At 61.3% G+C, this 13,733-nt stretch overlaps 1 protein-coding gene across 2 annotated transcripts in view; it reads left to right on the top strand.

Annotated features, from left to right (window-relative positions):
• The first annotated feature begins 570 nt into the window (after window positions 1–570).
• Window positions 571–13,733, top strand: part of CTXND1 (cortexin domain containing 1) — a 42,370-nt gene continuing 29,207 nt past the window's right edge. For both annotated transcript variants that reach the window (XM_032341920.1, XM_032341919.1), the window contains exon 1: window positions 571–770. The gene's annotated coding sequence lies outside the window, so the exon portion shown is untranslated. The remainder of the gene's footprint in view (window positions 771–13,733) is intronic.

Raw genomic sequence — 13,733 nt, 5'->3', positions numbered from 1 at the left:
GGGGGGGGTTGGCTTTGCAAAGGCAGGATCTGAGATTTTCACACCGTTTTTCTTCCCTTGTCTGATCGCATTGACCGGACTTCTCAAACCGGCCCGGTCTCGCTTCCAACTTCGATGAAAACGTTCGTCTTGCTCTTAAGCATAATGCAGGGGGAGGCTGCGAGAGGCCCCCGCGTCCCCGCCCAGCGAACACCCAAGGCAGCGCGTTGGAGGAGCCCTGAGATCGCCCGGCTCCGCGCACCTGCCAGGGACCCGCCGCCCGCTCCCACCTCGGGCCCCCTCCCCGCGCCCTCGCCTGGACGCCCCCCACCCCGGCGGGAGCCCGCCGCCCCCCCCCCGCGCCCCCCGACCTCCCGCCGCCTGCCACCCCCTCGCCTCGACGCCCCCTCCCCGGCGGGAGCCCTCTGCCACCCCCGCGCGCCCCCGTCTGCGCCCCCCGCCCCCGCCGGCCGCCCGCTCCCCCGCCCCCTCCCCGCGCGCCGGCGCCCCGCCCCCACCTCCCCCGGCGCCCCCCGCGGGCCAAGTTTCGCCCTGCGTTTCCGCTTGAACGGCATCCAGCTGCCTCGCCTTTAAAATGCCGGGGCGGCCGCGACTCCGCTCTCAGCCCCTGTCGGCGGCCGGGCCGGGCTCGCCGGCTCCTCCCGGGCGCTGACTCAGCCGCAGCCGCCCGCCGCCCCCGGAGCCTGGCCTGGACTGCGCCCCGCGCCCCCGCCCCGCAGCGGGCGCCCCGCCGGCCCGGGACCCGCGAGCGCACGGGACGGCCTCGCCAGGTAAGGAGCGCGGGGCTCCCCGGAACCCGCCGCAGCGGCGTCCGCGCCGCCGGCCGGGCCGTCCCCGCCGGGCCCCGAAGCCAGCCCGCCGGCCGCGAGCGCGGGTCCGCCCGCCGGGGTCCAGCCGCCGCCGCCGGAGCTGCCCGGGACCCCTCGCGCGGCCTCTGCGCCCGGGGCGCGCCGCGGTCGGCGGGCAGGGCGGCCCCGGGGCGCGGAGGCGGTGGAGCCGCGGCCGGCGAGGAGGCTGCGGGCTCGGGGCTCCTGAGTCGGGAGCTCGCACGGAGCCGGGGCGCGCCCCCCACCCCCGGACCGAGCCGCCCCTTCCTCCGCATCCGGGCCTCGGCCCTCCGTTCCGGGGTGGGGAGCCGGAGGGGGTGTGCGCGGAGCTGGATCGAAGTTACAGACGCCTTCGCGCCAAGTTCTGTGTCCCTGCTCGGGGCTGACAGCCACAGCAAACAGACATTTCTCAGTGCGGCTGCTGAAGGTCACAACTGATGTAACTTCGGGGAAAAGTTCTGTTGGTGGCAGCTTTTCTGAAATGCCAGGTCTCAGTCGGATTTTGTCCCGATCTACAGCGAAAAGCCTGAGGCAATCTCTCAGATCTGTCCCGGGATCCGTGTGCCGAATGCCTCCGGGAGGTGTTTTGGGGAATGTAATATGGAACCGAATTCTGTAAGAGACTCTCTGTTGCCCACTGGGAAAGTTCTGGAAGGGAAAGACTGTCAGGAAGGACCAAAGGGACGCACCTTCTCCCTAGATTCTCAGTCCGGTCATGGTGTGGCTTTGGACCCAGAGATAAGCCCCCCATGCAGGCCTGGCTGGGAACGGCTCTGCTCCCGCCCAGGTCTGCATCAGCGCCTTCCTTGTGTGGGTCTCCCTGAGTCTCCCCGGAGCCCAGGAGAGGACCCGAGTATCCGGCTTGGCCGAGCCATGCCGTCGTACTCGTCATGTCACATCTGCGTCCAGGGTCCGGTACTACACCTAGGGGCTGGGGGGCTCAAGTCCCCTGCGAATCCTTCTGCCTCCTGAAGGCTCCCTCGAGAGGAACAGTACAAACCTGACGGGTGGCCCTTGCCAGCCTGCAGAAAGACATCGTAAAGCCACACATCCGAGCCTGTAAAATGTGACTTACAAACTGGATTCGGGGCCAGGTTCCATGCTGGGGCGACTCCGCAGAAGACCCACTTTGAGGACCCACTAGGAGGGAGGTTGTGCGAGCAAACGCTTATCTCTGGGAACCTGCTCTGAAACCCGTAGCTTCACATTTGTCCCAGAGAGAAATGGAGGGCCAGCTGTTCATTTCTGAAGCGTAATCTTTGCATGAATGTGCTCTTGTCCTGAACAATTAATTCCCAGTCATTTTTTTCTGGCCGTATTTATTATTTATGAACAATACGCAGGCAACGAATGCATGAGGTATAATGGGTCTCTGAAGTCAGATGAATTTGGAAGATTGTAGAGGACTTCTGCCCGTTACATATTTAAAGTATAAATTTACATTGAGCAAGGTCATGGTGAAATAGAAGCCTTTTTTTTCAATAGGAAGAACCTTAATTAGCCTGGAAAAAAAAAAAGTAACTTGTCTGGATGTTCAGTGACTGCTTGTAAGTTGTGATGTAGAGAAAGGCTCATCTTTCCTGTTTGTTTCCTTCTTGGGCTAATGAGCGAGGCAGCCATTCCGAGTACACTGACTTGATAGTTAATCTTTCTCCAACAAATATTTACACAACCAGATTGCACTATCATGGCACAGACTGAAAGGCTGTCGTCCTACAGTGGTTTGTGCACGGTATCTTTGAAATTCAACAGTGCTGCCATGATTGGAGTAGAAAATAAAGTGATAGCAAGGAAAGTGTCCTTAAATTCTCCTGTCTGGCCACGCTAGAAAGAACAGTGTTTATAAAATTGACAAGGTTCCAAGACTCTGAGGCTAATACTTCCAGTAAGTTCCGGATTGAAGGAAGACCGTAATGGCTCTGAATGTTGGTGTCGAAGGCTCTGGAACGGGTCCATGTCAATGAATTGTTTAGATCACTGAGGTCCACGTGGGAACGTTAGAAGTGACGCTTTCAACTATTTTAATGGTTTGGGGAGAAAATATTCCTCAAGTGCATCCCATGTTCCTACAGTCAGAGAGCTGGCTCACGGGCATTCAGACATTTCCTGATGACTCCGGGTGGGCCCTGGCTCTGGGCTTCGTTCTCCAGGGTCTGCAGGGAAGAAGGATTCTTGAGCTCAGCACTTGCTCCCGGCTCTGCCTTGGTCAGATGACCGTGACAAGTTGCTCTAAAGCCCAGGAGGTCCGGTTTTGCAAGCGCTCGCCGTGGGCTGAGGGCTGTCGGGATGCTGCTGAGTTCCCGGGGCCGCAGTTCTTACCCTTGCTTTCCTGGGAGCAGAGAAGCAACTTCTCTGGGTAAGAAGTCGCCCAAGGTTGGCTCAGGGTAGGGGAGCTGGTATTCCTGACGGAGCTCCTGGGATTGTGAAGTCTGGGTCCTTCTCGCCTGTGCTGCCCCTGTCCTGGGGGAGGACATCCGTGACCCAGAGTCCGCACTCAACACCACCGAGTGTGTTCGCCCGGAGCCGTGATTACCAGTTGCGCTTGGGAGGGGGATGTGTGCAGAGGCTGCAGGCAGGGTCCCTCTCTAATCGGCTCTATCATGGCTGGCTGGTGCACGGGAGCTTCTAATTCCTTCTGAGACTCAGACTTCCCGTTTGTAAACTGAGAACCCATTTGCCTTCTTGGCGGCGCTGCGGTGGGAACCATGGCTGAGGACATAGCACATAGCAGGTGTTTGATAAAGGAAGTCCCGTGAGCCGTCCCTTCCGCAGTCGGCTGCGTCTTCGCCGTGCACATCAGAGCTCAGGGCAGGGTTCTCTGCGTGCTCTTGAACACGTGCCCCGATGGCTGGACATTTCTGGACGGATCCTTGCTGTGCCCCCAAGATCAAGGATGTTTCAAGCCCTTCCAGGCAGAGCCCCCTCGGGGAACTTATTTCAAGGGAAACCTGGAAGGACACTGTCCTTGAGGGGAGGAGATGAGGTTGGGATTCCTAATCCCAGCATCCGCAGCCTGCCGCTCACCCCCGGGGCCACACGCTTCCTCGGGGCCCCCGTGGCACAGAGGGGCTAGCACACCAACGAGCTCCCCGGAGGGCACCGGCCGCGCAGCCTCACCCCTGCAGTCCGGTCCTGGCCAGACGCCGCCCAGAACAGCTCTTGCCTCTCACTTACGGTCCAGTCTGAAAACAGTACATGTGCCTCCCTGGCCCTCTCCTCGGGGCCCACACCGTCACCTTGACCTTCAAGTGTTCACCATCCCGAAGGCAAGGAGAGGTGCAGCCGGAGGGAGGAAGCACCCGGTGCGTTCCTACTCAGACTAGAGCTCCTTCTGCTTCCCTGCTGAAAACCACTAAAGACCCCTAAAGGAGTGTGCCCCGGGGCCTCAGTAGAAGGTCTCAAGGCACACATTTCATGTTTGGTTCATAGGGCTACACTCTATTTTTATGTTCAACGTTTAAAAAAATTACTTATTTTTTAATTAAAAATTTGTTTTGTTCTACTCCATAATTTGTCTTGGCTTAATATAAAGCAAGGCAGCCCAGGGACGCCTGGGTGGCTCAGCGGGTTTAACATCCAACTCTTGATTTTGGCCCAGGTCGGGATCTCAGGGTTGTGAGAGGGAGCCCGGCGTCTGGGTCTGTGTTGGGTGTGGAGCTCGCTTAAGATTCTCTCTCCCTCTGCCCCTCCCCAACCAGTGAAGGAAGAGGGGGAGGAAAGAGAGAGGAAGCAGGGAGGGAAGCCCAGTAGCCCTCTGAGAGGCCGTGCCCTTGGCCCCTGGGCCACACTGCTGTCCCCTCAGTGGAGGCGTGCCCCAGGCAGGAAGGCCAAGCCCTTGGCCATCTGTCTTTCTTCTAAAAGATCCGCCTCCTTGTCCCTTGGCCCCATGGAGCTCATGGACCCCAAAATGGCATTTCGTCCGTGTCCTTGGGATGGTGTGATGGCAGAGGTCCCCGAACTCCCCTGGAGACTGCGACAGGCTCAGAAAGACAGGAAGTTGTGCCTCTACCCCACGATCCAGGCCCGGGGCAGTGGGGACTGAACCGTGTTCTTTCCACGGGCATAAATCGTGTCTTGCTCGGGTAGCCACAGTGAGCTGACCAGAGGTCGCGGTCATGGTGACATCTGTTTGCTGTCCAGCGGTTGGCACCGTTGGCCGGGAAGTGGCCTGGGGACTGTTCGGCCTTTAAACCGTGCCCAGCGCGCTCTGGCTCCCCTGACTTCTCGTTGGCGCGGGTAGGGCTCCCTGTGTTCTAGAAGACGGCAGATTGATGGTACCCATCTGTCACGCCTCCTTCCCTTGCCCGGAACAGCCTCTGCTCATCAATCATGAGGTTCTTTCCCACGGAGCCGGGATGGGGCTTCAGGGTCTTTCGCAACAATTGTCTGGAGTCGGCTTGTGACCTGGCTTTGAGCTGGGACTGGGGACCATGGGATGACGAGGGGACAGGTGCCGGCCTCTCACCTTTCCCCTCGGCCCCTCCGATAGCCGTTGACGACGGTGCAGCTCTGACAACCGGGACACCGTATCAGCTTCCGGGTCCGCCCTAGCCCCGCACCCCAGGCTGGGGGGCTGACACACAGGGACGGACCTGGTGACGGCGCTGGCAGCTACACGCCCAGGATGGAGGGGTGGGCAGGGCCGGTTTCTTCTGAGCCCCCTCCTCGGTCTCTCTCTCCCATTCTCACGCGTCCCTCCTCGGTGCCCATCTGTGCCTGCCTCTCTTCTCATAGGGACCCCATATCGGCCGTATGGGGTTGGGGCTCGCCCGTCTGACTTCATGTTACCCTAATCACTTCTTTAAAAGACCCTTCTCCCGGGGGCGCCTCGGGGGCTCTGTCCGTGAAGCGTCTGACTCTTGATCTCGGCTCAGGTCTCCGTCTCAGGGTCGTGAGTTCAAGCCGTGCGTCGGGCTCTAGGCTGGACTTGGAGCCGACTTAAAAAAAAACAATCAAGAACAGCAAACGACCAGGGCCATTTGGAGAGTGTGTTCTCCAGCACAGCCGCGCTCTGAGGTATGGGGTGGGGTCGAGCACCCCAGTACAGGGGGCGGGGGGACACCGTTAAGTCCGTGACAACAGCAGATGGAGAAGAACTTGAGCCTGGCCTGCTGGTTGCTGAGAGGGTGTGGTCCAGGCTGACACAGCAGTGAAGCCCCATGCCTGGGGACAGCCTGGGGACAGCTTGGGGACAGCCATAGTACCAAGTCCCTGGAAGGGACATCTATCAGTGGTTTGGCTCAGTAGTGTGGCCGTGCGGCTTCCAAGACGACCGTCCTCTCCTCCTGGAACAGTCCGTTCCCCATCCTATGAACGGATGCTTGAGAGACGCCCTTCCAGCAGTGGGCTGGACAGACGGACATCTGGACTCAACCCCCAGCGTGTGACCCGGGTCTCAGGGCGGTCACAGCGAGGGTCCCCCTTCCCTGCACCGCGGGTCAAAGGCTGCTGCATTCCTTCTTGGTGTCCACAGAAGAATAGAGAACCGTGGCCACTTTTGGTGGACTGAGCTTTGAAAATCCTGCCTCTTCCCAGAGCCACATCTGCGGCGGAGCAGGGCCATTGCTGTCCGTGAGTGGGCACGCGCAGGGACAGCTGACTCTCCTAAAATTGTCTTTGTGCTCGACAACGTGTCTGATTCGGAGAACGCTCCTCAGATGCTGGGAGTCTGCGTCCGTGTGGGGAGAGTGGATTTGCACAGTCTCGGGGCCAGACCGCCGCCCAGAACGGACTTCCTCCTCCTGCCGCTCGACCCCCCACCCCCAGGACCACCCCCTTCGGAGCAGGTGTCCCCCCTCTGTGACTATGAGGAGAGAGCCTCTCGCTGCTCTGAACACAAAGGCGCCCCTCTTGGAGGAGTCTCAGAAGCAGAGGTGGTGGGAGATGAGGTCTTCCCGCATGTGGCATGGGGCCGGGTGGTCAAGGATGACAGTGACCCAGGAATCAGTACCTCAGCTGGTTGGAGTCACAGGTTACGGAAGCCTGGAGATAGCCTGCCAGGGGGCCACGAGGGCCTCTGCCTCTGGATCTTGACTACGCCGCTCACAGCCATGGGACCCCCGAGAACCACCCCCCGATGCTCCGAGCCCCGTGTTCTCCCAGGCGATGGACGTCCGAGTGCTAACCCCCTAAACCGGGGGGAGAGCTCACGGAGAATAGAGCCCGACCGGACGAGACACCCTGAACTCGAGAGGCCGAGGCTGGGGAATGGCCAGCCCTGCCTGGAGAGAGGAGGCAGCCGGCGCACTTGCCGGGTTTAAAGAACACCTTCCTGGAGGGCCCCGCCAGCAGGACCCTGTCCCTCCGCGGCTCAGAAGGACGCACGTTAACCCCCCGCTCCCTCCCCCACGGGCCTCCTGGGACACGAGTAGCTCATCAGTTTGCCATGAGAGTCACGACGCAGCGGCCAGAGCCTCGCCGGTCTGTCTGCGCCGGCCCTGCGGCATCACAGGAGGACACACTGCGACCCTGGGGACGGAGAGAAACCCGCTTCTGCGTGTGCTGCGATGGCATCTTTTAATGCTTCTTGCTTCCCCACCAGAAGCCCAGGATTGCTCCATTTTCCGCCAGTGCAGCGCAAGGTCCTCTCCATCGGCCTTTGATCTGTCGTGCGGTATTTTTGTCCCCTTTATTGAGAGTGGACTTTGGAATTAGAGACAGGTTGCTCCTTTGGAGGACAAAGATTTTAAGAGCTTAATAGCCAAGGGCTTTGGATTCAGGGCAAGAAGCGCCGGCCATCTATTTTTAAAGTGTCCTCCTCCCAGCAAAATATTTTTCTAATGATTCAAGTTATAGATGGACTTTGTAGAAGTTTCAGGAAATTCTGAAAAATGTTGCAGAAGGAAATGTCTCCTACCTACGACCCCAGGCACGCAACAAACCTTTCCATGCTCCCCGCAGGTTCTCCCCGCGCTGGACCATTTCTGGGGCGGCTGCCCAGCTGCTCGTCCTCCTCAGCGGACTCCGTGGGGATGAGACCTGGTGAATCATGGTCGCAGGAACACAGGAGGCTCGGGGGCGGCCGGAGGCAGGGAGGGTGCCCAGGGCTTGGGACAGCGGGCAGGGCTGACGTGATGGGGCCAGCAGGTGGCATTTCAGGTAGAGCAGGTGGCAGAAGGGAATCAGGAAGAAGTCGAGGAGCCTCGGGGTGGTTTTAAACACGCCTGTGGTTTCCTCACCCTCACCCCGCCACATGTGCCATCCCTGGAGCCCCCGCCTGAGCCCGGCTGGAAGCTGCGGCCACCTCAGTGAGTGAAACGGGGCTGGAAGCGACGCTTCTGCCTTGCACATCCCAGGCTGGTCTCTCTCTGGGGACCCTTTGTGCTGCCCTGGAGTCTCCGTGCCCCGGGACAAAGCCCCACCGAGGCTCCCCACTGAGCCGTCACCCTCCAGATTCAGAAGCAGCGAGAGTGGTTTTCGAATAAATCACGAGAGCCTGCCCAGGAGCAGGGTGTGTTTCCATCTGGAGGGGAACATGAGACCCCACAGGCAGCGGGAGGCAGGCTGGGATCAGAGCCTAGAAGGGCCTTGATGACCAGGGCCCGACCCGCAGGTGCTCGACCAGGCTCCTCCCGAAGAAGCGATAGACTCACTCGCAGTGGCTGAAGATAGACTATCTTGTGGCCGGACGGAGACCTGGCTCCAAACCCAGGTTCCATTCTTTGATGTTGAAAATCAATATCCAAGAGACGAGGGAGAAAGCTTTCTATATTCAGGGAACTGGCCACCTGGGAAGACGGGGGACTGACGTCTCAAAGACCAACCTCCTGCCCAGGCAGAGCCGGCAGGTTTCAAAGGGGAAAGTGTGGGAAGAGGGAGGGGGGCTGCGAGCAGGGGAAGCAGGTGCCGGGGCCGTTAGTCGGGTGCCGACCTGACCCTGCACGGGCCTGACCCTGCACGGACTTGCTGGCATCTGGGCTGCTGTTTGGGAAAGTCTGGGCGCTCCCGTGCAGGCCAGTGTCTACAATCTCCAGGAGAGCAGGTGAACCTGCCGCAGACCAAGGCACTTAGTCGGGGAGCAAGGAGTGTCCGAGCTTGCGGCCGTCTGCCTTCAGCCTGTTGCAGTGCCGTCAGCATCTCCGCGCTCTGCACGAGACTCCGGGCGGCCAGGGCCCTCCTCACCGCCCCTGCTCTACCCCTGGGGAAACAGAGCCACAGGTTAAGCCAACCACCCAGGCTGCCGGCGAGTCAACGGGATTGGGGCTGGGATTCCGAGCCCCGCTCTCGGCCCTGAGCCTCTCTCCCTGTCCACGGAGGCCGCTAGAATTCACCTGGCGTTGTGGGTCTGCAGGTGTAGGGCCTGATCATGTGAGGACCCAGGCCTCAGGGCTCCCAGACCAGCAGCAGCAGAGCAGGGCCGGGCTTGTTCACCCCAGTTCCCAGCCACCAGCCGCAGAGGCCGCTCTCGAGGCTCCCGGGGCCCGGCCTCATTGCCGTGCTGACCTGTAGCCATCCGGGCGGTGAGGCCAGGGAGCAGGGCAGGTGCGGTCGGCCCAGCCTCCTTCCTGAGGAGGGGGCGGTGGTGGAGGCAAATCCAAGGATTGGCAGGTGGGGGCATGGGTCATGTGACCGCAGATCGATGGGGCCAAGGCTCTTGACCTCCCCGTGTAGCCCGGGGACACGGGCTGGGACGGCACAATCAGTTGTGAGCACAGGCAGGCAGGTGACAGGGTGCGTGGGGAGGAACCAGGGGAACGACCTCCACGACCATCGGGGGTGGGGCACTGGCCGCCGACCCCGCGGCACCCGCCAAGCAGAGAGGGCGGCACTGGGCTCCCGGCTCTCACTGCCTCGCGGGAGCCGAAATGCCCAGTTGCACCTAACGGCTGCCAGGGGCCAAGCTTGAAAAATTAAAACAAAATCAAACTGGAAGTCAGTCTGTCAGCCAAAGGGAACATACCTGCCCAAGGCTGCCGGAGGACCCCGCGTCGTGAGCTCCGGAGGAGACGCTGCCGCGGCATCACCATGTGGTGGCCTGGGAGGCCTGCTGGGAACACAGTCTGCCCCAGGGTTCTGGGGAGGACGAGCCAGAGGGGACCCCCTTGCCGGCCCCAGATTGCAGGGACCTGAGACCGTCCTCCGCTCTGACTTCTCCCCCAGGCTCACAGGAGCCCCCCGCGGGCCCCGAGAGTTCCTTCAGGCTTCGCAGGAGCCCCGGGTGCCCCCACATCCAAGCCCGAAGACAAGGAGTGCAGGATGTCTCGGGACCTGGAGCCACTTTGGGGCCCCTGCCTGCCTCCTGCTTCTCCGCAGAGGGGACAGGCCCTCTTCAGAGTGACCACGATGCGGTCAGAGCGCTCTGTCTGCTGGGGGTGGAGGGGCTGGGCTGGTGCCGAGGACGGCATCTGGCCCAGGGGTTGGGGTGCCCGTGGGGTCTCCCCCTGTGCAGGTCTGTTCAGCGCTCCCGCCCGCCCCAGGACGGAAGTCTGTCCTCACTGTGCACGTCCACGAACACCCACGTCCACAAACACCCACGTCCACAGGCAGAGACGCGGAGGCAACGGGGGCGGGTCCCTGCCTTCAAGGGGGGAAGAGGAGGGGGACGTGGGCTCCCAGCGGCTGAAGCCGTTCCGTGTTTGAGCACAGCACACGCTTGGCACCGAGGGTGACAACCCAATAGGGGGTCTTCAGATCCGAGGGGGTGACGTCTGAGCTTGACCCGAAGGGTTTCCTAAGAGGAGTGGGCTCTCCCGGCAGAGGGTCTGCGTGAACAAAGGCCTGGAAGTGGGAAAAACCCCCGTAATGTCTTTGAGAAACAGGGAGAGACGGGAGCATAACGCATAACGCAGGAAGGGGAGGGGAGGAGAGGGGCAGGAGGGCAGGAGAAGGGGGGGGAGAAGGAGGGGAGAGGCGGGAGGGAGGGAGCAGAGGTTGACCCGTCTGCCTGGGGAGCCCAGGGCCTTGGGGAGTCTCCTCTGAAGACAGGAATGTGTTTCCGGCTAACCCCGCCCCCACCACCCCAAATCCACTCCAGGCCCTGGGGAGGGGGTGGGCAGGGGGCTACACGGGGGAGGCTTTCTCCGAAGCCCTCCCTGTGGACTGCTCCTGCCCGGGGCACTGGGGAGTGGGTGGGGAGCCCCCTGGCCCAGGCGCCGGGCTGCCCAGCGAGGACTGGTCCGCGCCCACCTGCCTTCCTCACCTCGGTTGCTGTTTCTGAAGCAGGGGTGTGTGACTTCCGTCCCAAGGCCTCGGCGAGGACGCGGCGAGCGCACGCTGGGGGGCACCATGCCAGGTTAAAGGTCCTGGGCCTGGCAGCTGACGTTTGCCGTGTTTGGGGACTTCTCCCTCCGGGGGTCTCGTCTCCCCAGCAGGACGCCCTCGGGGCCTGGCACCCAGCAGGACAGAAAGGCAAAGGAAGCTGGCTCTCCCGGGACCTCTCATGTCTCATGTCCCGGGAGGTCCCAGTGCCTTGATTTCTGATCCCCACGCCGCCTGCTTCGGAGCAGACGAGTCCCTCCTCAACGGCCGCTTGTGCTTCTGTTCCTCGTGCGCTTTTTGTTCCGCTCAAACGTGACATTTGCCGCTGATTTGTGCATCTTGTACAAAGTGTCTCCAATAAGCAGAAGCATTTTAAAGAGCTCCATTCAACGCATCGGGGAACAAATCGGCGTCTAAAATCCCGTCCCCTTAACAGATGTCTGGGACTTCCAGAAGGGAGTCTTCGCGGGGGAACCTTGACGGCGCACAGCCATCCGGAGTGGATCTCGTCACCGGGGGAGTCTCGCATCAGGACGGGCGGCGGGTGTTGGCGGGGAGTGTGACCCTCAGCGGACGGGCGGCTCTGTCCCACCGCAGAGGCTCGCAGGTCAGCTTATGATGGGGTCCAAGCCGCGTCCCCACCTGGGTCTTCCGACGGAATAGGCACAGAGCGAGGAAGGTCTAGAGATGGAGAAACTAGTCCCCTCGGGGAGTGAAGGACAGGGCCAGACCCAAGCTTTGGGGCCCAGAGTGGGAAGCCTCCTTAACAAAGTGATACAAAATCATGAAAACAAAACGTGTCTTGTGAGGTCCGCCTGGTCCCCGTAACTGTCCGTGTAGCACGTCGGACCGTCAGGACACCAGTCAGACGCGCACCGAGGATGGGGCTGGGCGTCTTCTGGCCGACGGGGCAGGGAGGTGGGGGGAGGGGCTGAAAGAGGAGCCTGCCTTTCACTAGCGAACCGAGGGCCTGATCGTGAGCCTCCAAGCGTATGAGGGCAATAAAGCGTATTCTTTTTTTTTTTTTAGATTTTTTTTTTTTTAAGATTTTACTTATTTGAGAGGGAGCTGGACGTGGGACTCGATCCCAGGACCCCAGGATCGTGACCCAAGCTGAAGGCAGACGCTTCACCGACTGGGCCCCCCAGGCGCCCCTGGTAGAATGAATTCTGAAGATCGGGAACCAACAAGCCCGACAGACTTAGGTCTGAATCTTTCCTACGACCTGGCAGCCGGTGAAGCCCTCACTGCGGTCCGCGCCGAGACTAGTAGACGGTTGTGCGCTAACCACCTGGGATTCGGACAAAACTGGACACTAGAGATCTGTGCGTAGCCTCTCCGTGCAGAAGCCGCTGTGGACCGCGGAACCACCCCCTGAATCCAATCTAGATGTACTCCCGACTGAACTTTGTCTTGGCCTGGTCCTGGCTGGTGCCGGCCTCCAAGGCCTCCCACCCAGACGGGGAGTGAGCCCAGAGGAGAGGAGGTGTCCCAGAGGAGCGGCTGGGCTTCGTGATTGCTGCCCATGCGGCTAACGTCTGCAAAGCGTGCGCTCTCGGAGCGCTCGCCTCTTACGGTCGTGGGAAGAACCCACTCGAATGAGGGGCCCTGAAACTCGAGCCCCTTTCGCTTTGTGGTAAATACACCTCTGAGGTGGGACCCAGAAGGTCTGGGAAGGCTTCCTGGAGGAAGTGGCAGGTGAGCCAGGCCTAAGAGACTTTGGTCGACGAGGGTGGGCCCTTTGAGTACAGTAGACGAAGGCCAGGGTGAGTCAGGAGCAGTGGGGAGTAGCGGCTGGGCTGTAGGGGCTCACAGAGCGGGGGCGGCCGGGAGGCCAGGGTGGGCCAGGTCAAGGCGGTGATGAATGACAGGCTGAAGGGCTGGGGACTAACATGGTCGTTTGGGATGGTTAGTCTGGCCGTGGGCCCCGGACAAAGAGGGGGACAGCCGGAGACATGGGGGCCTGGGTGCAGAGTGCTCAGGCCTGCGGAGAATCCAGAAGGACTGAGCTCCATGGGGGAGGGTGGTCGGAGAGACAGGCTCCAGGGCTGGGATGCAGGAGAGGCACATGGACGGTCAGGGACAGCTCTGAGGCTGTGTGCTCTCCCTGGTTCATGGCTCAGATCCTGAACGGGCGTCACTTGAAGGAGAAGGCCCGATGAGAGCAAATACGTGGAGGGCAGGCTGGGAGGCAGCTGAGCTGCGTCTCGGAGCCCCGTCCCTGGGAGCAGCACACGTGTCCCACGGAGCGCCGGCCGGGACGGACTCGGGGCTCCACGGGCCTGCGCTCCCGCAGCCGACACCCCGCTCTGCCGACACCACGGGCGCGAGGAGACGTGCCCGAGTTCCGGGGCACCGCACGGCACGCACTGCCGGCTCTCGGATGATTGTCACCTCTCATGATTTCCGTTTGTTTCAACTATTTGCAAATGCTGAAACCACGCTTGTCTCGTGGGCCCCACGAGAAAAGGCAGTAGGCGGTGGTCAGCCGGCATTCCCGCACCTGTGGGAGCCCAGTGGGCACATCCCAGAAGGGCCAGGACGGAGGGGGCTTCCCACGCAGCTGGACCCCAACCCTGTTCCGTACGACACTTTCCGGAACCGTCGCGCTGAGAGTGTGAATCTCCAGGACTCGGGACGGTTCCCAGCTGCTCGTCTGAGTGTCCCCCTGCCCCCGATGCGTATGTTGAAATCCTAACCCCCAGGGGA

This window comes from Mustela erminea, chromosome 5, assembly GCF_009829155.1.
Source record: "Mustela erminea isolate mMusErm1 chromosome 5, mMusErm1.Pri, whole genome shotgun sequence".
Taxonomy (NCBI): Eukaryota; Metazoa; Chordata; class Mammalia; order Carnivora; family Mustelidae; genus Mustela; species Mustela erminea.
Note: the sequence above shows the minus strand (reverse complement) of the source record. Positions and strands in the feature narration are given on the sequence as shown.